The sequence below is a fragment of the Vanellus vanellus genome, assembly GCF_965231255.1.
Source record: "Vanellus vanellus genome assembly, chromosome: 10".
NCBI classification, from domain to species: Eukaryota; Metazoa; Chordata; class Aves; order Charadriiformes; family Charadriidae; genus Vanellus; species Vanellus vanellus.
In genome coordinates this window covers 7,422,609-7,448,647 of record NC_138915.1, presented here as the reverse complement: position 1 = coordinate 7,448,647, position 26,039 = coordinate 7,422,609, and positions in this window count along the sequence as shown.

The following is a 26,039-nucleotide window of genomic DNA, read 5'->3' as shown; positions in this document are numbered from 1 at the left end:
GCCCGGGTTGCGTTTCAATCCTGTGCTCCCAGGAGAGCTGCTGGAATTGCAGGTGTGCAAGATAATCGGGCAGTAATTGGGTAGTGGGAGAATAACAGGTTTTCTTGCATACGGCTGATTTTAACTCACTTATAAGGCCTAAAGTAGAAGGCTGTTGACTGCTGCTGTTTTTGTTACTCACTGTATTTGCAGAATCTCTAATATCTCGTCTAGGTGTTCCTGCTCCGACAGGGGGATTGGACTAGATGATCTTTTGAGGTCCCTTCCAATCCCTACCATACTGTGATACTGTGATCTGTAGGTATTGGTTGTACCTAAGAAGCTTGGTCATGAGAGAACTGAGCTGTTTGGTGACACTATCTAATCCTAAGGAAATAAGGGGGTTTGCTTTAAAAGGAAAAAAAGGGGGGGGGTTTATTTATATTCTCTTAAAACATTGATAATTTGACTGCACAGGTTTTCTTCATCTGATGTGAATGTCAAAAATACAATTTGCCATAACATGGTAAAATTGCTGTTCTCTTTAATATCCGCTTCATTGTTATCCTTCTTGTGCTACAGGTTGCAAGCAAAATGTTTTGGCCATCCTTTATTCTGAAATCTTGTTGTTTCTGTTTATTTTCATTCTGCACTACCATTCTTTTTACATTACTAGGTTTTCAACTGTCTTGCGTATTATCTGTGTTTGCAGGAAAATTTCCAGTTTTCTGATTATTTCTAGAATCTCAGTTCAATTCCCACTCCCTCCCCTACCCCCCCCCCCCCCCACCTTCCGCCAAATTTTACCCATCTCGTGACACCGGCATGTTCGTTCCTGTAGAGCTTGTGCTATAGTTACTCTCGGAGTCCTTTCAAATCCTGCCCAGCGCTCTGGACTCCTGGGTTCAGAGATCTGGCATTTTTTTTGTAACTGTTCTGAAAGTGTCCCTTCACTAGGGCTAGCTTGAGCTATTTTTCTCTGCCTGTCTGTGTTGTAAACTGATCTCTATAGAACCGAGCTAATGTATCCGTGCAGTAATAACACAATACCCCCATGCTCTTGCACAGAGCTTTTCATCAGTAGAGCTCAAAGCCCATCTCGAGGGAGGTCGGGTGTATTGGCTCAGCTTTATAGACACCATGCTGAAATGAATGGACTAGCTCAAGGTCACCCAACAGGCCAGCAGCAGATGTAGGAGCAGAACCTGCACTTCCTATGCAGGGGGTCTGTCTCTTCTGGGGTCTGACTGTCACGTCGTACTGCTGCAACTTCTGTTTAACACAAATTACAAGCAGCACCGTAACTGTTGATGTCTGGCTGGATCTTCAACATCCTTTTTTGCTGCAAAGTCATGGATTGGCACTGCTAAAAGAGAGTAACAGGCACATTTGTATAACTACTTTTTGGAGATGTATTGTGTGTCAAACCAGGACGTATTGCAAAGCTGATGTTGCTGTCTGTAAAGTAGAAATATGTTAACTTGGAGAAAAGGGATGAGATCCCCAAGAGCATGAATGGCATTAATATCTGTGGCTAATGCTTTGTTACCTATGAGATTCCAGAAGAATTAATTCCAGTTGTAGCTGTGGCTCATGTCATGATGGTGATGCTCATGCTTAGTTTGCTGCAGGTCCCTCTCGAGGCATGAAGTCCCGTGTAAGGGGCGAAGCATGGTGCAGCCCAGGGCTGCTGTGCTGTACTGGCATGGTGCAGGGAGCCTCTGGGCTCCAAGAGATGTGCCTTCCTTTGCATTTCCAGCCCCAGCATGTCACTGTTACAGCACAGACAGGGTCAGGCCCCGGGAAGCCACACACTGATGGTGGCTGTTGCAGCTCCTGCAGTGTGTACGGCTCTGCCCGCCCTTGCTGTGTGGCAGAGAATGTGAAGAGATAAAAAAGGAGCGCAGGGGCAGCAAGTGTTGCTGTCACCAATTCTCCTTTACTCCAATGAAGTGAGATTAAAAGGTGGGTTAATCGAAAGGTATTGGGAAATCTTGCATCCTGCAAGGATTTTAGGAAGGTTCCAATGATGAGGGATAATAGTGTGAAATCATGTTGTTACAGCTTAACTACATGCGTTGAGGTGCCCCTGTGCTTTCGTGAACTGTAAAGCTTTACAAAGCTTCTGCTCATGATAAGAGTGTTTGCTTTTCTTATTTGTGTGTCTCCGTGTTCTTCTGTTGTACCCATCCCATGAGCCCGACTGCCGCTCTCCCTGAGCTGTGCACAGCAAGCACTCTGCGTTGTTCCTCGGTACTGACAGAGTTATTGTTGCTGAGGAAGAAAAATGAAATGCATGTTTACTGGATAAATAATAAGCAAAGATACTAGTATTTAGTAAAATGCATTTGCAATCCATCTCCAAAATAACCATTCAGAAATTATTGTGAATTTCAGGTCATTTATAAGAATGGATGTTTTGTAGTATGACTTTTCAGTGGCAGAGTATATAAAATTTCACAACCTGTTCTTATTTAGTTGTAAGTCACATTTACTTCAAAGCTTCCTGGATATTGACTGAATCGCCTCCTTACTAATACAGTGACATCTCTTTATAAATCAGAAGGTTTATGGCCTTGACTCATGCTCTTTTTATTTTCCATCCATCTAAACAACCCACAACTATTGCTAGATAAGTATCTGAATGTTCTTCCTGTCAAATGTGTGCTATCACAAAATATTGTTCAACAGAACAGGTTTTCCAATGCCTTCCAATTTTTGGTATAAATACATAACCTTAGGAAGTACTACAGGCGTTCTTCTTCCTCCCTTGCTCTTCCTCTCCCCACATATAATCTACATTCAATTCACTTTTGAGCATGGATGGTAAATTAAAGTAATGCAGGAATGCAGTGTTTATTGGGATGTGTTTATGGCATTTGGAACCCAGTACCTGCAAAGCGGCTTTGCGTCTGGCCCAGTGCAGTGACAATATGACGACTGTACACAGCAGCTGAGATAGGAATGTGGGGTACTTCTGTGGAAATCTTGAACCTTTGGTTTGTTCTGTCTGTGGTAAAGGCCATGGTACACCCAGCCTGCCCTCAATACCAGCTGTATATAAAAGTTAGTGGCTTGTTAGCTCAGTAGCACTTTTATTGATGACCTTGGTAGACTAGAGATCCGGGAGTTATATGTTGAGAAGTGCTCGTTCTTTGATTTCATTAAAATGAAAAGGAATAATATCCTGGAAACTTTTTCGTTGTCTTAGCTTTTGTTAAAACTTGTTACAAACCCTGAATTTTGTGTTTAATTTAACTTGGCAGTATGTGTCTAACTTGTCCCCTTTCCATAGCTGTCAAAAAGCCTTTTATTTATTAGCGCCTACAATGTAGCTGTTTCTGCACTTTGGATTTAAAACATGATCTTTAAAAGTGGCAACCAATATAACACTGGGTGTCAGCAGCACATCCATCATGTCAGAGCACTGTTTAGGAAGACAAAAACGATGAGATGTTATTCTAGCAATATTTACATGTCTCCTTTCTCATACTTCATTTCTATGAAATCCGTTGCTCTTTAGTGTCTGTCGAGAGCTCTGCTTTGTGCAGGTGGAAACGGCTGCCGTGTTCAAATTACATCATAGTGCCAAGCACCTCAAGCACATTGCTTTCCTGCAAAAGGAAATTTTGGAGGGTTTGTCTTGACAAGTCCATGGGTTTTTTTGGGTACTGAACTGAAAAGTGTGAAAGCATTTAAAAGTCAAACAGAAGTCCTTAAACAACATGAAATCCTTTCCCAAGTCTGTTTCCACTTAAATCTTTCATCAGGATTTTGTATTTCTCTGATGTATCTCATCAGTTTATTAAGGATCTCTGTGAATCTTTTTTTTTTCCTCCCTGTGTAACACCTAAGCCCGGGGTAGGATTTCTCCCCTTTACTGTGAATGTGAACTTTTTATTCAGAGAAGCCAACTGATAAGTCATTCTTTCATTCGTCCAGTGGAAATCAATGTCGTTGTCTTTTTCTGGCATATTTCCTTCTCCCAGGATCTGGGATAAAAAGCATGATAATGTTCTTTTTCTGTCACAGATCTGTAGTTCTCCAAGGGAAGTTGGAGATGGATGAATTACAGGTAATGATTTTGTTTACTAGTGCTGTAATGCAGCAATAGCTGCATTTACTGGAGCTCTTTTAAAAAGTTTTTTTTCCCCATCAAAGACCAAATCCAAATCCCATCAAAGTCAGTGGGAAACTACCGACTTCTTCAGACTTGCATTAGATCTATAGGCACTGCGGAATGCTTCAAGGAAGAGCTTATATCCAAACGCCTTTCTTCAGAGCATCTTTAATGTTTTTTCTCCGTTAGCAGAGAAACAGCATTATGGATATCCTCATATTCCTTGGAAAGGCTTATTTCTTTAGATGGGAGCTGCACTCACAAACAAACATGGCCCAGTTCAGTGTCACAGCACAACTCATGCCCAGCGGACGCCTCGGGTGGAAGCGGAGAGAAGTGTTGATGGTGCAGTGCTCTCTCTCCAGGCACTTCTTGCATTTGCAGCAAGCTGGACCTGAGTGCTTGGATGCTAGGAAGGGTTAAGTGGTTTCTGCTGCATCTGATTTTGTTGCTATGAGTTTACTGTGAACAGAGCAGCCTGCAAGGTGCAGTTGCAAAGCTTTGCAGGGACATCCATCTTCCCCTCTATGTGTAGGTGTTTCACTGTCTGGCACCAGCCCTTAAACTATGATTCTGCCTCTCAGGTTGTGCCTTGTGGCTCTCAGATGAATGTGTGAAGTTTAAGAAGTGCACCCTCTCATTTTTGGGCGTTGTGGATAATTTGGGAGCTGGTTACTGAAAACTGGTTCCTGTACCTTGGTTTGACGGATCACCAGATGGCCTGGGACACACTAACAGGTGCCACGTTATACAGAGATAATGTTTCTTGCAAACCCCAAATTCTTCTAGTAGAACAAAGGTTAAAAAAAGTGTAAAAATAATAAGGTGTGTTATTAAATGTGGCAAACAGGAAGGCATCTCCTTTGCCCTCTCTGCTTCTCATTTTCTAAGGGCAGTTAACAACTGTCTCTAGTTTGCAAGCGCTGGGATCCCCTGTGGTGTTCTCCAGAGAAGGACGGCCCTGTTGGTAAAGGAGGTTGCTGGGACTGCTCTAACCACCTCTCTCTTCCCTCCTCTCTTTATCCACACCTTGTGCCCATGACTACATGCAACACGGCTCTCCACTACTGTCGGTCCTTAGTCCCCTGCTCTTCAAATTTACCTGATTGCTTTTAATTTGTATTTACATTCATTGAAATGTTCTTGGCTTTTGGCCTGTAGCTATTCTGTATGTTTTCCTCAGTATTACAATAGAGTAATTTTGCTTCACATATTGAACGCTAAGAGAAATACGGTGTCAATGCTGGTAAAGATGTCTAAAGTGTAGTTTGCTATGATGTGCACTCTACAAAAAACCTGATATGAGGATAGGGCTGCCAACATACTTTGGCAAACCCTTTCGAGATCAACTTCACATTTAATGTCTGTGTGTGTTTTGTTAAGGACCAGCTTCCAAGGAAGGTCAGAAGCATAAACAAAGTCTTACAAGGATTTGCTTTGGAAAATCTGGGATTTGCAGCTATACCTACAATAAATAACACGGGGAGAGAAGGAGGAGGTCTAACTTCAACAAATATCCTTTAAGCAAATGAAAACTGTTTGTACTATTCAATGGCAGATGAAGTACTCTTTCCAGACATGAGGAAAAAGACTTTCATATATATATCACCCTTTTTAAAAGGGAAATTACAACTGTTTTCTTGGCATTCTTTTTTTTTTTTTTTTTTTTCTTCTTCTTGATCATAACACCCACGGTACAGGGAAGCTAACTGGACATTAACTGTGTCTGTTCTCCCTTTTGCACTGTGCTGAAGTTTTGAATGGTTGAGACTGAAACTTCTTACTGTGTCACTACAAAAAATGAGGTTGGTAGGGTACCAGGCTCTCCCTCTGCAGTTAATGACAAATGAGAATGCCAGGCTGGGAACTGTTTGATTGTGACCTTTGTAGATATTTAATATTTCTTGTCCTTTCTGTATTTCTTATTTTTGCCAAAACACAAGCTGTGTGGTAGGTAGCAGAACACGATGCCATGCATTTATACATACATAATAATGATGTACATGCGTACCTACCTACATAATATGATTTTTTTTATAGATATTGAAGCCGTCCGGTTAGCAATGGAAACTCTGAAGTGAAACTCAGCTTAGTAATATCTATCCACATTAATATATCCATGGAAACAATTATACACTGTCACAACAGCAATATAGATGGCTTAGCAGTTTTGTTGAGTTTTTGTATTTGTGGGAAAATTAAAGATCATGCCATTGATGTTCTTTCAGCACTTTTGAAAGCACCCTTTATCTAAAAACTGGGTAGTTGCTGCTCTGAAACGGGCTTTCTTTCCTATACATTTTTGCTCTTAAAGAGGATAGGATTTTAAGTATTTGTATCTTGAAACAGTATTTAAGAACATATAATTTCTTTTTATGTTACCTTGTTTATTCAGTTTTTCATCCTGGAATGTGCCTGGAATGCAGGTGGTTTCCTTAATTGCAGGCTTCCGCACTACAGAGATGGAACTTCAGTTTTAATTACCTTTCTAGTAGCACATGATGATTTTTGGTTGGCTAATCTCAGCCACCTCATCTGTCATGGAGTCTAACATTAGCATTTCATTCTTTAAGGGTAACTTGTCTAATGTGCCTGTACATAACAGGGAAACTTCATTTTTTTGGTAGCTGGTATTTATCCAGCTGGCTTTTGTTGAGTACATTATAGCTGTTGCTTTTTGAATCTGGCCCCATATCTTGGTGCATCTGAACCTTGAGACTGTAGTTTGTGGCAGTAGAACCCTGGGGTATGTGGGCAGGTGGAAGAAGTGAGGGAGAACTTTAAGAATTAGCTTTTAAAGGTAAATTGCTTTCAAGGAGAATTTCATTAAAGCATTTATTTTTTAACACCAGTGCCTGGAAAACCATTTGTTTTGATCTGTGGACCTTATTTAGATTAACAGTTACCCTAAAACCATAATAACCATTCTAAAAATATTTGTGATCATTCCCATCCTAAGAGTTTTCGAGTAATTGGATTTGTCTGGGTTGCTGTTAGTAAAGTGCTCACCTACAAACACCTGGGACCAGGAGCTCTTAATTGGACCTCAGCTGTTGTGGTGGAGCCCCTCTTCCCTGTGGCTGCAGGAGTGGGAGGGCACAGACGTTTGCAGACGGATTAGCTGCCGCTGTTCCAGTTAATGATTTTTCTCTTTCCAGCTATTTCCCTGTGTCTGTAGTGCTGTAAAAGAACTGCATAAGGGGAAAAAAGAAAAAAAAAAAAAAGGTGTAGTCATGTTTTTGTAAGGGGAGAGCCTGGGTTTTTGCACATCCAATGTTTATTACCAACCTGCCTGTTTGCACGTTGAGAATACGGACCCCAAAAGTTTTCGTCCTGGGAAGCCTTTCTTGAGGTGGGTTGTAAATCTCTAAAGGGAGATCACGATAGAATTGCTGATGCAACCTGATTATATCAGTGTGAATGGAACTGCCAAAATACAATTAAAGAAACTGCTTATATTCTCTGTCTTCCAGGCAGGATACAATTGTTCATGTCGCTACCACACTTTTTATTTTCTTCGTGACAATTGATTTAATATACTGTTTGGAAAATGTATGTGCTTATTCTCTCTGTGGTGATTTATGACATGATAAGGAAGTGCCAAATTTTTCAGCAATAAAACGGACCCTGTGCAGCGTGCTATACATGGTCCGCATTTCATCCTCTGCTCCCTAAATACTAGTGGATAGATTGAGAGAGTTACTGTTGGCTGCCATTTACTACAGATGCATTTATTATAGGTGATGTGTGGCACTACTTTGGCTGATTTCACTGTTGTGCCTGGAGCATGGGAAGGCAGAAAAGCTCATTGCAGTTCTGTACTGTGTTTTGCGAAGGCTCAGACAGTCTGTGAGCACAAGTGCTGGCTTTGGTGGGAAAGGAGGTGACCTGTGCGTGTGCGGGGATCTTGGTGGGGACTTCACATAGCTCTTCCACCTCTGCCTCATGTCTGCTCAAGGGATAATATCCCCTTGCTGCTCCCTTTGCACATTAATGTAGGGAGGGCCTAATCCAGAACTGATTACAGCTAGTGGGGAGGGGAGTGCCGGTTTGGGGAGACTGTACTGGTGCATTTCAGTGCTTGTCAGGTAGGTCTGGAAAGCATCAGTGGAAATGTGTGATCTAAAACAGCAATCAAAAACTCTGCTGTATTGCCATCAGTATTATTTTTGTTTCCTATTTATACTTTTAAAGGTCTTTTTTCTGAAAGGAGGTTTGTTCTCATTAACTAGTAACCATCAGAATATGGATTTTCCACGAAGTCAAGTCATTATCCAAAATTTGTTGCTTTGTTTTGGAGTTTAATGATGTATCTACTATGTCACGTGAACGGATGCATAGCTCTAACATGCATTAGTTTGGCTCCTTAATTTTAAGTTGGTTTTGCTAAACAGGCCCGAATAACTTGTTTACTAGATTCATTTTGACTAAGATTTGATCTGGCTTTTGAATAGAAACTGGAATTAAACTTATGCAGGAAGCTGGGACTTTAAAATAATATTGAATGTACTGAATAATAAGGCAAAATATACTCAAAATATATTTCTTATTTTCCTTTAATGTGTCATCTAATGCTGATTTATTAAAGACAGTATTATCAGCACTTGGTGAATTGAACTGCTGATTTCTGGTCAAAATACCTTTCTGTAGCTTTTGCATTCTCAAACTTAGTTTTTATTGCTAGATTACAGAGAAGAAAGAAATTTCTGAATGTGCAAATCCTGGCTGCTGTTTTACATTGAAAGAATTACACATTAAACTGAACTAGACTATGGAGGGCAGGAAGGTAAAGAGACTATATACTTGGAACCTATTGGAGAGAGAGCTAAAGTGTCAAGGCTGTTGTATACCAGACTCCAGCTCAGATGCTTAGTGACTCCTTTGCCTCATTTTTTTCATAAACTTTGTCAATAGCATATAGTGCTTGAATATTACCATTTAATTTGTTAATTTACTGTGCTTCAGTAGAAGCCCAGTAACTTTAGGCATTGATGAATATTTTCATAATATATTGAAATTTCTATTTATAAAGAAAAATGCATATTGCATTTGAAGCATTTTATATAAAACCAGCTTCTCTTATTAATTGTTGGGGTGGGGGTGAATCCCTTGGATTGATAAGTGCCAGTCATTAGATCACCAAATTCCAGTCATGATTTGCTCAGCTCTGGAGCGTCAGATCACCCTGCTCTCCTAAACCAAGGCATTTATCATAGAATTGTCTAGGTTGGAAGGGATCTTTTAGATCACCGAGTCCAACCATCAACCTAACACTGCCAAACCCAGCAGATTTATGCATATAAAATTAAGCAGATGCCCAACTGCTCTGCTGTGCAGCAGAACTGATGTTTACTGATGTCATTGCTTTTTGTGGAGGTGCTCCGGGAATGCCATCGGTTGGGCACTGGTTAGAGCAAGTGTCAATCGAGCCCAAGAGACCAGAGTGGGGGGAGGATCTAAATTCAGCCACCCAAAGGGATGGCCTAGGGGGGGTTGAGACAGGCTCTCCTTGGAGGTGCTCCATGGAAGGGCAAGAGGCAGCAGATACTTGGGGTAGAGACCTGCCAAGGGCCATTTCAACCTGAATTATTATTTAAAGCTGGTTCTCCTTTCAGTGGTTTTGAATTAGGGCTTTGCTGCTCCTGTCTGTGGGTTTGCAACTGGTTGATGATGCCCTGCTACCCTGTCACCTCAAACTCCTGTGGATGCAAATTCCCTATTTTTCAACCTTCCTATTATGGTAATTTGTGTATTCTGTCTGTGTGCTGCCAAGTTCTACTGGAAGTATTGTTAATCCATAAGGATTTATTTAAAGCTATTCTCTCTGAGGCCTGGAGGAAATTTTCTCATCGTTTACCAAGCTGAATGTATAATAAGCACTTGTATCACTTACTGAATTCCTAGTGATTTGTATTTCCCAATGGGTAGGCGAATATCATTGCAAATCAGCTTTCTTTATGAATGGCTTTGTATTGACTGTCACTTCTAGTTTTGCTGGTTTTGTTTAAGAGCACTGCACAGATAATGGCATTTGGCCCAGAGGAAAGATGCCTCACAGAGTGATGAGGATTTCTTTAATGAGGATCATTATTATTTGTAATGCACTGACCTGGTCATGAATCAGGTTTCTATTGTGTCCTGTAAAACCACAGGGCAAAAGCAGTCTTAATTTTAAAGAACCTCCAACCAAAGCATAGGTTAAATATCAACAGAACTGACTATCAAAAGAACAAAGCACACTAATAAAATAACTTTTGGGGAAGAGGAAGGAAAACAATTGTTCATGATTTAATTAAAGCAGCAAAGAAATCAGCTGTTCTGGAGTTGAGGCTGCGTGTGCGCACTGATGTTTCTCTTTTCTACAGAATCCACATTTGACCTTTCGATAGAATACAGTAGCTCATGCTCATGGAAGAGAAAATGTCTCATTAAAAGTGAAAGTGATAGATAGCGTCTATTAATCAATGGTATGGAAATTCTTTAGGCCTCAGACTTGGTGTTTAGATGCATCTCTTGGGAATCAATATTGTTTCCAAGTAACTAAAACAAAATCAATAGGAGACATGGATTTCATTTTGGTTACAAATCATTAGTTTCCAGTGTTTCTGAACCTTAAACTGCAAAGAAAATCTTTATAAAACTGCCTTTTAAAGAATAAACAGTACGTGGGAGACCTTGATATGTTATGTCATTTGAGATACAGCACCTTGGAAGCATCTAATTCATTAAGAGCTGCTCCTGTGGTCTTGCAGGGCACTGTTATTGCAAATAGGCTGCAAGCAGGATTCTGGTTGAAAATACTCCATCAACACCTTCAGGGTCTGTACTAGGAAGAAAACAATCTCAGATTTTTCCCTCACTCTTCCCTGTGTTGTCTTATCCTTCTACTCTTCTTTGGAGTATGCTCTTGTAGAAAATGCTAATGTAAAATACCAGGCTGGCAGCCTTGCTTCAGCCATCGTTCCCTTTTCCCTGGCACTCCCCTCTTGTATAAATCCCTCCCCAAAATGCTGCATCACATCTGGTACCCCAAAACCCACCAGTGTTACAGAAGTGCTATTACTGTTTTGCTTCTGCTGTGGCTTGGAAGAGATAGTTTGTTGTGGGTTTCTTTTAGAAACAAACAAACAAAAAAACCCCTTGAGCAGTAGGGATGTAAAAAGCCAAAGGAGTAACAGAAACCTACTGCCTTATGTTACTCCTGGAGGCCTAGATTGGATAACAGTTAAAGACTAAACAAAACAAAGTAGTAACAGAGGGAGGGGATAGCAGAGCACAAACTTCTCTGCAGGAAGCTATGAGGCTGGTGAGTCATTTGTCCTCGGGGACAGAAACGAGAGCCGTTTGTCACACAAATAAGATGATGAATTTTGGGACACTGTCTATACTGCACTGCAGCATTACACAGGCACTATCCTATGGTATATAATTGAGTTATTATGCTAGAAAGTTACACACACCACCACCCCCCTCACCCCCCAGTTGAAAACCTGACCTATGTTACTCAGGTGCTCAGGAAAGAATAGGCCTATTGTGAAATTGTATCCTCATTAGCTATAACCTGCAGAACATTCATCCTGCTTCCCATCACAAACAGCCTGATCAGTGTCCTTGGTTTTCATCTGTTAGATGATTCATACAGAGATGAAGGCATTGCTGTTTTATTTTGGCTAATGTTTTTTATAATGTTGTCCACCCCCCTCATTAATGAAGTTAAGTTTGTTTGAAAAAATACAGTGGAGGGAAAAGAAGAATTAAAACTGGGTGACAGAACTTTCAGTCTTCTGCTACGGAATGTCAGGAGTGTTTAACACAGACTCAAATCTTAGAGTACAGGAATTTTATTGGAAAGTCTTACTGGTTTCATATTTGCACACTGTTTTGTCCTTTGCTGTTTTCAAGATGTGAATCCTCTCTACTCCTTGTTAGTGCTTCCCCGTGGAGCTAAGCAGAAAAGGAAAACAAACAAGTCTAACTTATCCTAGCTGTTACTGTGCTGTTATGTTAAATGTGCAATTAACACAAAACCAGATTTAATACTAAGAGTAACAGAGACTTGCAGCAGGAATGAAACTTCAACAAATCTGTTAAAAGCTATCAAGAGGAGGACAGGCTGCTGGAAGAAGGCAGCAGAGCCAAAGAAGCTGATTGGAGTTGAATGAATACAGCAATAAAGTATTTGCAAATGTTCTTGTGAATAAAACCTGCTGATTTGATTTGCTTTGCTGATATTGCATGCCATTTTAATCACTTATTCGCAAACATCTGGTTGAGCTAATTTTTATTCACAAGAACAAAACATAGAAGACAAAAGCACTGTGGATACTCGCGTAGGTTTCTGAGGTATTCCCACTAGAAGTGACTTGGTCCTTTTGAAAAGTTTTTTTTTTTCTTTTAATTGGCACAAAAGACTGTCAAACAGTCACATGTGTAATAGGGGAGCTCTTGAAAATTGCAACCACTTTGTAGAGCATTCACAAGTTAAAAGAAAGGAAGAGTTCTAATACATGGTGTAGATTGTACAGAGAAGGGAAAAAGTGACTCAGGTGTGACTGTTGTTAAGTGACAACAGGTATGAATAACATGTCGCTACCAGTTTATGAACAGAGATGGCCTGGGGATATTACTGCTTTTAGTTTAGTTAGAGATTTATCCAAAGTCTGCAAGAGTTAGCCATTTAATTGCAAACCTTGGGTGCTGATGTATTATATAACCTTTTAATATAGTATGATTTGTAATACAATAAATCCAACTTCTCTGAACTTGCAGGTATTTGCAACCCTTTGAGAAGCACCGCAGATGTGTGGTTTGCAGCATCAACTTCCAGTGGCTTTGTCACTTCAGGTGTATTAAAAGTATTTTTGTGGTTTAACAGAGAGTTACAGGCTTTGTGCATGTTCAAGTTTTGTATCTCCACTGTCCTAATTTTATGCCACATCAAATATTGTTTACCCTTCCATAGCAGGCAGTGTACAGTAATATATATTACAGTGATCCTCAACAAGTGAGAGCTTTTTCTGTACTCAGAACAGTTTACTTTTCTGGTCTTTGGTGGAAATACCAGGTTATGTTATTTTAAATTTTGTCCTTTTTCAGATACACTGTGTGGTCTCTAACATCTACCTGAGTCCCTGTGAGACCCAGCTCAGAGGGAGAGGTGTTATTAGGTCAACATTTCTTTCATCTTCTGTTGCCAGTTTTAAAATTTTCTGTGTGAGATGTCATCTGCCTGCTCTCCCCTGAGGCATGGGAGCCCTGTGCCCCGCAGCAAGGGAAGAACACACCAGTCCTCAAGGAGCTACCTGGGGGGAAGGAGGCTACAAGTCCTTGTCCTGTCTGGTCCTTGTCTGAGATGGGATTTGAACTTATGATGTGGGGCTTCCTTATTTCATGCTATCATTTTTCTATTGTGTTGAAGTAGATGAGGAAAAGCCTAGAGCCTACATCCTTTTTTAAGTCTTGGGCTTGGGAAAAGCCTTCAGTTTTTCCTGGTGTAGCTCTGTCAGCTGGGGCTGTTGCTCCCCCCCCCCCCCCCCCCAATGGTATTGCTGCGCATGTGCACAAGAGCATTTATAGCAGAAGAAAGTGCTCTTCCTTGGGTAGCTCATAGCTCTCAAACAACTGCCTTATACCTATATTGTCCAAATAGTTGCTCGCTGGGGTGGTTTGGTTTTTCTAGATCTCACAGCTAAGCACTGAGAACATAAACAAAGCTTGGGCATCTCTCTGGGCTCCCTCTGCTTTTGCTCTCAGCTCTGTGCTCAGATGTTCTGCCCTGTGGTTGCTGTAGGGTGATGAAGTTTGTCACTGCATTTGGGTCTTTGTTAGGTGTGCAGCATTCCTGATGAAATCAACACGAAGTGACTTTTACTCCCCTGAAATATCAATACACTTAAAAGGAGTCTTCTGTGGATGTGCTTTGCTGGGTTGGAGGCAGTGAGACAGCATTTTCCAGGGCTGAATTTGTAGCCTTTGCTGCCCGTTTCTCCTCCAGATGAATCCTTTTTCCTTCCATTCCCTCCTGCAGGGAGACATGCCTATTCTCCCTGGCTGGACGTTCATCTTCTCCAAGTCTTGCTCCAAGTTCCATTTTATTCCTGACTCCAATGCCTGAACACCCTGTTCCTCAACTTCTGCAGAAACAAAAGTTGTGGCTATAGGTATCAAACTGCATATTCTAAGCTAAGGTTGTACAGCCATTGTCCTTCACTTGGTTTCTGCCTTCTTCCATGTTTTCTGTCTTAATTCTTCCTTAAAATATCAAGGGAGATGCTAGATTAAGTTAAAGGGAAACATTAAGTTGCAGTTATTGAAACTGAGTATCCCAAGTTCAGATCCTGCCAAGACTTTTCTATGTGCTTAGCTATACATAGTGGGTGTCTTCCCTGGCTGCAGGGAGCAGAGTTGAAAGCACACGTGCATGTAGGCAACAGAACACAGCAATCTTTGTAACACATTGTTCAGGAACACCATTTATGAGTGTTTACATTTACGAGTAAAAAGACTGGCAAAAATCCGATGGAGAAAAATATTACTCTCTTCCCCCATTCTCCCCCCCCTTTCCCCCTATATTGATAGTGTAATGAGTGCCAGCAGTGGCTTTTTATTTGTTTGTTCGTTCTTACAGATTCCTTTGATGAGGCAATATTCTATCTCCAAATTGTTTATTCTTGCTATAGCTTTATGTTCCTGTATGTAGATGTAGAAAAGAGGTCACCTTCAACCCACACTTGGTACCTGCTGAAATGTGATTTTGGAACCCCATTCTCTTGATGCTTGAAGAGGGTACTTGTAAGCTAATCTGTTCTCAAGGTCCAATCTAATCTACCAAGTGGGGACTGAAGGAACCTGTTATAAAAAGCTGATGATAAAGTCCAAATGACGTCACTGTAAATTTCGCTGTGTACTTCAAACAAAGAGAAATGATTAAAACCCATTTATTTAATGTGTCTTCTTTGAGACCAAAGGTACCAATTAACTAGGACATATTGCAAGTTAAGAGTTCTTTTTGCTGTCAATAACTGTCATACAAGATACATTAGTTCTCTTACAAGCACTCTACCACAGGAATTTTATGCCTCCCATAAATTTAAGCATGAATTATTGTGAGAGAAATGCACAAGGGCTCCTACTAAATAATATGTGTTACAGTTAATACAATCATTTCTTTCATGACTTGGTGAAACTAATGACAAATAAATGGGAGGTCGTCTTGTTGGTAGTAATGCAAATATATTCTCAAATGGTTTTGGAGCCAGAGGTCGAGCATCTAAAGTCCTGCTCTTTGTAGCTACTTCACTTCCTATCTTAATCCTGAATTGATACCAACTTGGAATTGGTTTATTTGAAAAATATTTTAGGACATTCTAGTGTTACTCTGTTTAATCATATTTTCCTTATCGGGTAAATTTTAGTATGTCGTCATTGATTTCTTCAAGTTGGAGATTGAATATGCCTACATGTGAGTGCAAATTTCAGCTGATGGGACTTTCCTAGCCTTCATCTTTATTCTTGCTTTCATGAAAACTTGTAAAAGCTTTGATTGGAAGCTACTAGAAACAAGTCAGTCAAATAAGAGGTAAAAAACCCACAAAACCTTTTACCTTTATTTGGGTCACTTTTGTTTCATTTTAGTTTTAAAGAATCTTACTCTAGTAAGAAATGGAAAACATATGGATTTTCTTATCCCAGACTTTTATTGTGAGAGAAGTGATAGTGTCATGGAAATTAGGAGAACTTTTTCCATTTCTTGCATTTTTCTACTAAATGTGTTGAACAAAGAGGTCATTCTAAAAGAATTTATTTGTCAAAGAAAGGAATGATGAGACAGACAAGTCAACTTCTCAAATCTGTAGGAAGGAGAGTTGGGGCTTAAAGAGCTGGCCAGTTGGAGAAATAGCAGAAACTTAAGCAAACAGTTGTGTCTGTGTGTGATGCAGAAATAAGTGTCTAGGAATGGTTTCATAGGAGGCGAGAAACTGTTTTTTCATTCCCACTGGTATGGAGCTAAGGGCCCGTGGGAGGCATTGCCTGGTGTGTATTCCTGGATATCCAGTATTTATGCAGTGGGACTTTGTCTCGAAGATTTTAGTGTCTGATGGATGAACTGAAGCACTCAGTTAGGTGAGCTCAGTTCACCTCTATCAAATTATTGTTGGGGCTCATAATATAGTGCCCTGAAGTGCTATAGAATTTATCTGAATCTAAGCAGTATGTTGGCAAAACTTAAATTTGATATTGTCCTACCTGTGTCCTAAGGGTCAATAGAACCAGCTTTTTCATATGGGACTACGCACTTTGGTGGGATCACTTAAGGAGAAAGAGCAAGAATAGTTCCATATCTTGACTAAGCAGAAGTAACCCATCTGGAGATGTTTACCCTGATTGAAGCAGTAGAGGTCTTTTGACAAGGAGGTCTCAAGGTTCACCTTGTACCGTCCAGGGCTGGACTTGAGATTCTCAAATGCCTCTTTTTGTCAAAAGTGATGGGTAAGATAGTAAGTTTTCAAGAGTTGCAAGAAAGCAGAAGAATGGCTCTGTAGGCATGGTTAGAGGAATATAGGCTCTTCTTGGAGTTAACTTGTCCTTAAGTGGAACACCCAGTTCTACCAGCAGCAGTGGCTATTCAGTATTATTTGTTAATAATTACGATACGTACTCTGTTTGCAAGCATGTGCTAAAGCTGGAGTTGCCTAATGGTTCTGCTATTATTTCTTATGCTAGAAAGATCTAGACAGCATCCTCCCAGATGTGATTGTTGCTGTGAGAGAGGAGGTAAGCACTTATGCTGTAGATCGTGCAGGTTGTGATTTCAAATGCAATGTACACAGACTTTGATAAACTCCCAAGAGTTTTGGAGGATTTCCTTTACTTGAAGTCTCTTGTCAGGTTTCATCAGTATTGAAACAATTTTAAAGACTATTTCTTAGGCTATTCTTGAGCCCAAGAAGTGGAAAAAAGAATTTAAGAAAAAATCCTCAAACAAGCACTAAATCCCTATGCTTTTACAGTCATTTTTTTCCCCTTTATTGATAACAAATGTATACAAGCTAGGCTTGTATAAAGCTAGCTATTATTATGTAGCTACTAAAGCTACACTGTCTCCCATAGCGCTGTGGCTACTTTCCTAGGTTGGATGTGTACCTACCAGCAGAGGTGTTCTAGGTGTTGTATATGTGGTGCTGTTACCACAGCAGTGACCGTAGTGTAGATGTTGCTCTCAATTTTGCGTTAGCAACAGCTCTGCCCTGTACAGCGCCTTCGTGCCAGAGATGACCGATGCTTCTCCAAGCATTACTGAGGTGAAACCTCACACAAGGGAGGCAAGTAATTGAGTTTGGCGAGCAAGGGGAGAGGTGGCCTCCCCTTTGGCAGGCAGCTATTCTCTTGAGCTCTTCATGGAGACAGTGGGAGATGAGGAATAATGGGTATTCCTTTTACAGCCAGAGATGTTGGTGGTCATAATGGCTTCAATTTTCATTTCCTCCACTATCATATGTTTTAAGTAAATATGTCCTGGTGACTTGTTGGGGCTACTGCTGAGTCTGCAGTACATGAATAGGAGTGAATGAGTCTTTGGTCCCAAATCTTTTTTTTTGCGTGTGTGAAATCTTTTGTTTTGAAATGAAAGAGTAGGCAAGGAAGTGAGGAGGAATTGAGATAAAGGGTGTTGCTCAAGACCATCTGGGAGATAGTAGTGATGGCAAAGCTTCTGTCACCTGAATCCCAGACCACTACCATGTTTGCTGTTGAAAGTAGTGTCAGAAAGAGCCAATTTTGTTAGCAAGGCTTTTCCTGCATGTTACTTATTGCTTCCCCTCTTCTGGCCTTTTGCAAGGTCTTTAGAAAGCAGTTAGGACAAATATTTGAAAATCCTTAGTATTTCCTCCTTTGTTTTCCTTCTTTATTGTTTTTGTTTTACTTTTGTGGGGCTAGGCTCCTCTCAAAACATTTAGAGACTTCCCTGACTGACAGGCTTCATACTTTTCCTGACTGAATTACGTTACATTAGCTGTTCCACGTAGACATTGCAGTGATCGATAGCATAAAAATAAGACACTTCTACAATTCCCACTGAAGAAAGATTAACTGCCTCTATAGACTTCAAAGAACAGAAGGAGATGAATAGAGACAGGAAAATAGAGCAGTTTCCCCTCCAAATGCATAGGATATACAAAGGGCATCTCTTATGCCAAATTCCCTGTTGTATTCTGAGAGAAAGGTTAGAAGTACAAGGTGTGTTGTGAGTGCACAAGTCTGTTTCCTGTGGACACTGATTTGGCCTCTTGCTATGAGTGGGTGTTTATGCTGATCCCAGGGGGCAGTTCATGACAAAAGGATGAATGTTTTTGGTGCCATTGCTCAATTCTGAGTGCCCTTGACAAGTAGGGAGATTAATGAGTTGAATGCAACAAGAATGTATTGGGAGGGCATTTATTCTTTGGAAAGATTAGAAATTTAAAATGAGAATGCTTTGGGTGTAGGTGTTTCAAGACAAGTGTAAGTACAGGATGCAAAGATGTGTGAGATCAATGAGACTGCAAAATTAGAAGCTGGTGAAGGGGAGTTCCCAAGGTTCCCCTTGGGCACAGCTGCCATGAGCACTTCCATAGCACTGGGCACCTACCTAGAAATCAGAGCTCCATACTCATTATTACTGAGTCCTGCCCTCTTGTGAGGCTGATAAATAGAAAATGGGAATTCTTTCACACCCTCAAGAAGTATGGGCTTTGGTGACTGATGAATGAGGCACTGGATGCTAAGGAGCTCTGTATGGTACTCTGTGAGGCTGGGGGGTTACTGAGTCAAACTGCGGTGGAATTGAAGGTAGGCACTAAGACTGGCTATTCTACTTTGATAAAAATGATTGAGAAATTCCTTTTGCAATGGTGGGAGCTGTCAGGGCCCTAAGTACATCAACAGGCTTTGCATGTTTTCTCCTTGTCTGGGGGTCTGGCTGCTCAAGGCCAGCTCTGACCCTCTGACTGCCCAGAAGATCTGTGAGGAAAAGAGCTGGCAGAAATCTCATCTGGAACTTTTTGGTTCAGGAGGCGTGTGTACGCTCAAACACCTTGCCTTTGGCTCTTGCCTGAGCTATGCTGTAGGTGTGCCTGTGCCATGCCGGGTACCTTGCTGGTCCTGACCTTGTCTTGCTGACTCGACTTCTTGGCTTGACCTGCTGACCTGTCTCTGGTGATCACCGTGGCTGCCATCAGGGACCTGCTCTGCTTTTCTTGCTTGGCACTGTAGGATTGCCCTGCTGCCCTATATGGTGTGGTGTCACCCTCAGCTCCTGGCTCACCTGCTGCTGTGAGGGGCAGCTGCTTGGCTGCATCCAAGTGCTGGTGGGAAGCACTGTGTGAATTCAGAATCTGTGCCTTCTGTGGACTTGTGTTGAGCTACTATTGGGTCCCATGTATCTTGACTGAGAGAAGGAAGCAAAACATGAGCTTAGTGTCCAGTTTGTGTGGCCCTGGGACACCTGGGGGGTGCAAGCTGTAGTCTGCTGTCTTGTAGCACCTGGGGTCTCCTAGGAATTGCCTACAGCAAAGGTTGGGAGACCTGCCTGTCCCATACAGTAGCTGGGGTGTGAAGAGTGGAAAGGGGTTGGAGGAGCAGTCAACATCTGTCTTACTGCAACTGTATTAATCTGGTCTGTGTAGCACTTACCTGGGAAATGCTCTGGCTTTGTTTGAGGTTGTCCTTTTCTAAGAATTGACCTTAACAATGATAATGCTGCCATTTGCTAAAATCTGTTATTTTTCACTGCAAACCCCAGGTGCGTAAATGCTGAAGGTTTTGTGTTTGATCTTGCTAACGACCTACAGAAGATTTGTTCTGTCTGCCCTTGCACTTCTCATTCTTCAGTTTATTGAAAGTCCTACATTTAATTATAGTCAAACAGCTGCCGTTTGTTTGTTTTTTTTTTTTTTTTTTTTTCAGAAACACACGTTAGAGACATCAGCACTTACAATTATTAAATGTTCCGTGATGTACCATTTGGTGTACATGTGAACTTTTACTCTCCGCCTGATGCCTGTAACTGAGCAAACGTGTATCGTGTATCCTGCACCTTGCAAGAACGAGTGGGGAAACTCCTTTTTCCCCGGGCTTTGGAAACGAAGTTGTGTCTTTGCTGGTTTTCTCTGATGTCAGCAGCACCAAAGCTGGATTTTGCCGTTACCTCACTATGTATTTTTCACCATACAGTCTTTATGTCTGCTGAGTGAAATTTGCTACATTGACAATGTAGCAGATCTGTAGGTTTGGTCCACCTGACTGAATACATGCCCACGTGTGCTAGCAATGGTATGGGAAAGAACGTACCGGTATTTCTTGCAGTACCTGGCTTGACACCATGCATTGAGCTGACATAGATGTATGGCTTATAGGACCTACTGTGGCTTTGAGAGCTCTCTTGGGTATCTCTGCACAGTGCTGTGTACAGTCTTGTAATGAAGAATGACTTACCATATGCAGACAACCAAACAGTATCTAAGCCCACAGGAATTTCCATACCTAGTTGGCAGCATGGAGATGTTTCCATTTTATCTCTATTCACACCAAAGGCAGGTAGAATCTCACTGTAGGATAATGTGTCTGTGAGCACGTTCGTGCTCTACCGTGAATACTTAGTAGGAGTACTGAAAAAGAAGCTGGGTTAGGAAGACATAATGTAGGATAGGCAATGGAGTGGGGAAGGGTGGGGAGAGTATGCGGACCTTCTACCTCCACACGTGAATTTCTGCTTCAGTGGTTTCTAAGTATGTCTTTTGAGTAAAGCTCAGTTTATACACTAGAGTGTGATTTATAGCTAAGTTTAGATCACACTAATTAGGGTAGAGTCCAAGGCAAGACGATATTTCCTGTTATTTATGAAAAAATATTAATTGTTCTATAGGATCCTAGTTTTAAAGGGCAAAATATTATTGGAGGACCATTTGCTATTTCCTGTGGTATTTAAACCTCAGCTCTCAGATATAGCTGTGTTAAATCACAAGCTGAAAAGCAGTAATGCTTGTGAGTTGAAGAATCAGCCAAAGCAGTATTTGGAATGGAACAGCTGGCCATCAATTCCACAGCATTAATTCTGTCACAAATCAAATACATTGGAACAAAGGTCTTGTCACCAATTGTTTTTTGCCATGTAGAGAATGCAAACAATTCCATGTGATTGTGCTGTTTCTTTACAGGAGCTGTTTTAAACCAGAATCATTAGATGCGGTACTGTGTGTTAATGACAATTAGTTTCCTACTACTGCTAAGGGTTCATCATCTACCATTGACATAAATTATTCTGTTTTGGCTCATTGACTTACAAAATCACTAAATGATTCCTTTGTTACAAAATACCATATTTGAAGAATGTGTTTGATGGAAACACGGGTCTACTCATCATCTTCATATCACTATCGAGAACTTGTCTTTTACCCAAGAATGATTCACTATGGAGGAGAATTGAAGAGAACAGGAATTTTTGCAAATGGCTTTCAAAAGAAATTAAAGTTGTTATATTTAGAGCATGTCTACTTGTCACTCATACTTTAGCTATCTCACAGTAGAGGGCAGAAGTGAATTCTTTTCAATTTGCAATTTTCAGGCTTGTAAATTGAAAAATCCACATCTGCCCTCTCTAGCTTAAGAAGGATTGACAACAAAAGGTCACATTTTCAAAATGAATATGTTATGCGTTACCCCTTATTGTATCATTATTTTCAGGTTTGTATTGGCCCACTGCAATAGTTTTTTTTTAAGCACCTAGTAATCATCAATGTAGTTACAGTCACAACACCCTTGTGAGACAGGGTAGTCCTATTAACTTTTGTTTATAACTAGAAAACAAGTCTCTTGGACTTGTTTGTGATTGCATAAGAAGTCCATGACAAATTTAATTGTCAAGTTACTGTGCAAGTCACTGGACTCCCAGTTATGTCATTGTAGTGTCTTCTGCAAAGTGGGACTCCGCTGCTGTTTGTAGGGATAAGGGCTTCACCTTCTCACTCTCTGCGTGCTTTCTGATTTATTGCTGTAAAAGTTTTGACGTACTAACATACATTTGAATGTTTTACAAGCTGTCTGACTTAAGAGGCACTGACAAACCAAGGAAAGGGTCAACAAAGACCAGCAGTCAATTGGTGCCTGACAACAAACTCGAGCAGGAATTCCAGAGAACAACAGGTACTGAGAGTGCAAATATTTTTGTCTCTTATCTTTGTGGAAGTCATGAATTTGGATTGCACAATGTTAAATAGACATTTAACTTTGCTTTGCTTTGTCTGAAGACAAAAAAGCAAACTTTTCACCTGTCTCATTTTTAACTGCTAGGAGTAGTGTCAGACAGTTTTTGGTGGACAACACTATCATAGCCTGCAATTAAAATCTTTCTGTAGGATTCATTCCTAGGCAGTGACAATCTAAGAAACAAACCCATTTAGGAATACAGTTCATACCAGGAAGGAAGAAGAATCTAAGAGGTATGACAGCTAAGTGACAATGAAGGGTCTTAGATTGACATAATCGGACAACTATTTTAAGGGTATGAGCATCAAGCAGGAAATAATTATTCAGTATAGAATGAGGGATAAGATTAGGAAATGTAAGACTATAAAATGGTCTCTCCAAGGAGATGGGGGAGGCACAATGGAAACAAGCAGCAAAATTTTACTGGAATTACTCTAAAAATGGACACATCTAACCCAGTGAATAATGGTTTTGCCTCTAGCGGTTGCAGTTCATGAGTGTCAGGGAGCTTGGGGTGGGGGTACCTGGGTGGTATTCCAGTAGAACAGCAGCTCAGGCATGCACTGTGCACTAAAAGCTGTATAACAGATAGTCTTACAAGCTGGGGAAAATAACCTAGAAGAAAAGGCACTCTGGAGCAGCGGAATGGATAAGAAAATGTTAGCAGAAAATGTGGCTGTGCAGACTTTTGAGAGATGGTCTAGGATGAAAAGCATGAATTGTGCTAAAAGGGCAGGATGAGGAGGATGGTGTTGCAGCGGAAAAAGGCAGCACCTGGATGCACGCAGGGAAGCTGCAGTAGAGGCAGTCTCAGAGCAAGTTTCAGCGCAGGTGACTCCTTTCAATAGAAGCAAACAGGGCCTTTTGGAGAGGCTTGAGGCCACCGGCTGGGGAATGGGGGTGGTGGTGTAGAAAACAAGTGAGATTCTTTCCTAAGGCAGAGGAGGGAATGGTACATGGTTGCAAAAGCTAGTACTGGGGCTGTGCCTAAGCTGAGAGTTGAGAAACTCCATGCTTCAGTCCTTTTTTGTAGCAGCAAATTATTTCAGTCATGTGTTTTGGGGGATTGAAACTTTCCTTTTAACCACAGTCTACAGTTTTCATTGGCTATTCAACATATGCTGTTTCTTTTTAGAAAAAACTAGTGACATTTTCCATTGGCATGTGATATTGTGAGTTACGTGGACTTGCATGAGCTGCTGGGTTTGGTGGTGTGTGTTTTTTTTTTTTTTTTTTTTTTTTTTTTTTTTTTAAAAAGCACAGAGCACTGCCTCTGTGCTTTTAAATGCCCCAAACTACTTGCCTGTTGGTGAGGTACCGCATACAGTATTCTCACTGGAAGAAAGTATGTGACTGGCGTTATTTGAGAGTCTGATTCTCTTCATATTCACCTCAGTTTTATACCAGGGCAACTCCAGGGACTTGTCTGAGTGGGACCAGACTCAGGCTCAGTATCTTTTCAGTTTGTCATGGGAACTGTGTAACAGGATTAATAAATCATCTTCCTAGCTTTAAGAAAACCCCAAAACCTGCTTGGATAATAAAATTTTTAGTAATGAAATAATCATAGATCAGTTGGATTGCCTGAGGGTAAAATCGTGTCGGTCTCTCTGCTTAATATGTTTTGCTCTTTTGCTTAACCATCCATTCATGGTATTTCTCCAGTGTAGAAACACAACCCAACACTTCTGCTGACTGGACAGAGGGTCAGATCAATGCAGGGCAAATTCCTGTTAATGAGATTTTGATTCTTTGACATTTCCAATCAATGTTTACTTGAAACGCATGGAGGGATTCAGATGTTAGCAATCCAGTTCTCAATTGTTTCTCAAGTAGGCAATCACAAATATTTCTCTAGTGCACGGTGTTTTTTGTTGTTTTTTTTTTGTTGTTGTTGTGGTTGGTGTTTTTTTGTTTTTTTTTTTTTTTATGGAAGGCATAAATTTGTGTTGCTCGGTGTTAATTAGCTCCTTAATATGCCATGGTCTGCACTTCAGTGAAACCTTGCTTTTATTTGTGTTGATATTACCTTTCTAGAAAGAAAGTATCAGTTTATTCTACTAGACAACCTCAATGTCTCTTAATTAGTAGCTTTTCCTAATTTAATTCCTTGGCAGTGACTGCAAAATGAACTATTCTTGCATGTGTACATAACGCAACCAGAATTCTTATTAAACATCCAAGGTCTGCAACCAGGAAATGTGTACACCAGTTACGCCGCTATTTGTTATGTTTTGCCACCATCTCATTTCTGAGGGATTGCGCTTTCCTGTTATTCACCTAACTTTACCAAAGCACCAGTTTGGAAGTGAAGCCTCTCATTTCCTGGGGGAATGAGGTAAAACATTCCTTCTTGTCATGTCTGGGCTGTCCTTTGCCGTCAACATGCAACTAGTCACCTGAGTGACTTGTGTCCAGATCCTGCTGTCTGTGTGTAGACAGATCTTAAAAGAATTATTCTCTTCCTGACCACCAGTTTGTTTCTATTTAAGAGGAGTAGTGAGAGAACAGGCATCAGAAGAGGCAGGAGCTTACAGTAGTAACTGTGTATGCCCGGTTAAATAATGTCCTATCTCAGAGAGGGCTGGAATGCCATGAGGTGTCGATCTAGGATGTGTACAACACAGATCATTGGCAGGTAGAGGTATTTGCTATTATATCGGAGACAGATAATATCTTCTGTACTGGTGGCCATGTTTTGAGATACCTCGTTTCTTTCAAAAACTATTTATAGGTGCCTGTTCTCAGGAAAGCATCTTCTTTGGATCCAGAGTGGATGAAGTAATTTAGACTTACAATACTGTGTAGTATTAGCACCTGCCTAGAGGCTTAACTCTAAGCTTGAGTTTCAATCCTGGGAACTAAGAGTCTAAATGGTTAACATTGGAGTACCTGGCTTGCAGTGCCTGTGTTCTGCATTAGATCTCATCCTGACAATCTCCAACTGTGGGAACTAGGATTGCTGCTGCATCTTCTTTGTTAAACGGGTCATTTTGAGCGATTCATTATAGCTACTGTTATCGTTCTTTTGAGAAGGGTTTGTCACATCTGCCTGGCAGTGAAAGACCTCTGCTTAAAACTTTTATTTTAAAATAAAGTGTAGCTCAAGGCCTGGTACAATAACTTTCAGTTAGTTAGAAAGAAATTTGCTGAAGGCCAGCATTGTCAGACCAGAAAAAATAGCATTTGAAAATTTGGCTGGCAAATTTTGCCAACAAAAGGTCACTCAGAGATGCAAGGGGAGAGTTGTTTCAGATGCTCCCTCTGTGGTCTGACACTTAACTTTCTTGACATTGGGGACCCTCTGCATAAAAGAGAAAAAAGCCACGTTCTAGAAATAGGCTGACCCTCCAACTGGACACGGATGGGTCAGGCAGCCACAAAGCAACAGTCAGAATAGTCACATAAATTGTGGTGAATCACAACTTCTGTTTCTGGAGAGGAAATAAAATAATCCAAATCCACTGAAATTGATACATAATAAAGTAAAATGCCTCTAATACAGGGTAATCATGTGCATTTGCCTTATTTATAATGATTTATACTGTCTAAAATGTACTTCCAATTTCTGTCCTTTTTATTTTTTGCAGTCTTGGAAAACTGATCGGTTGAACTTGGCTTTGAGAATAATGTAATGCAGCCAGCATAGCTTTGCTCCCAAACAGAACCATGCTTTTTATTTAGATGAAAATATTCAATA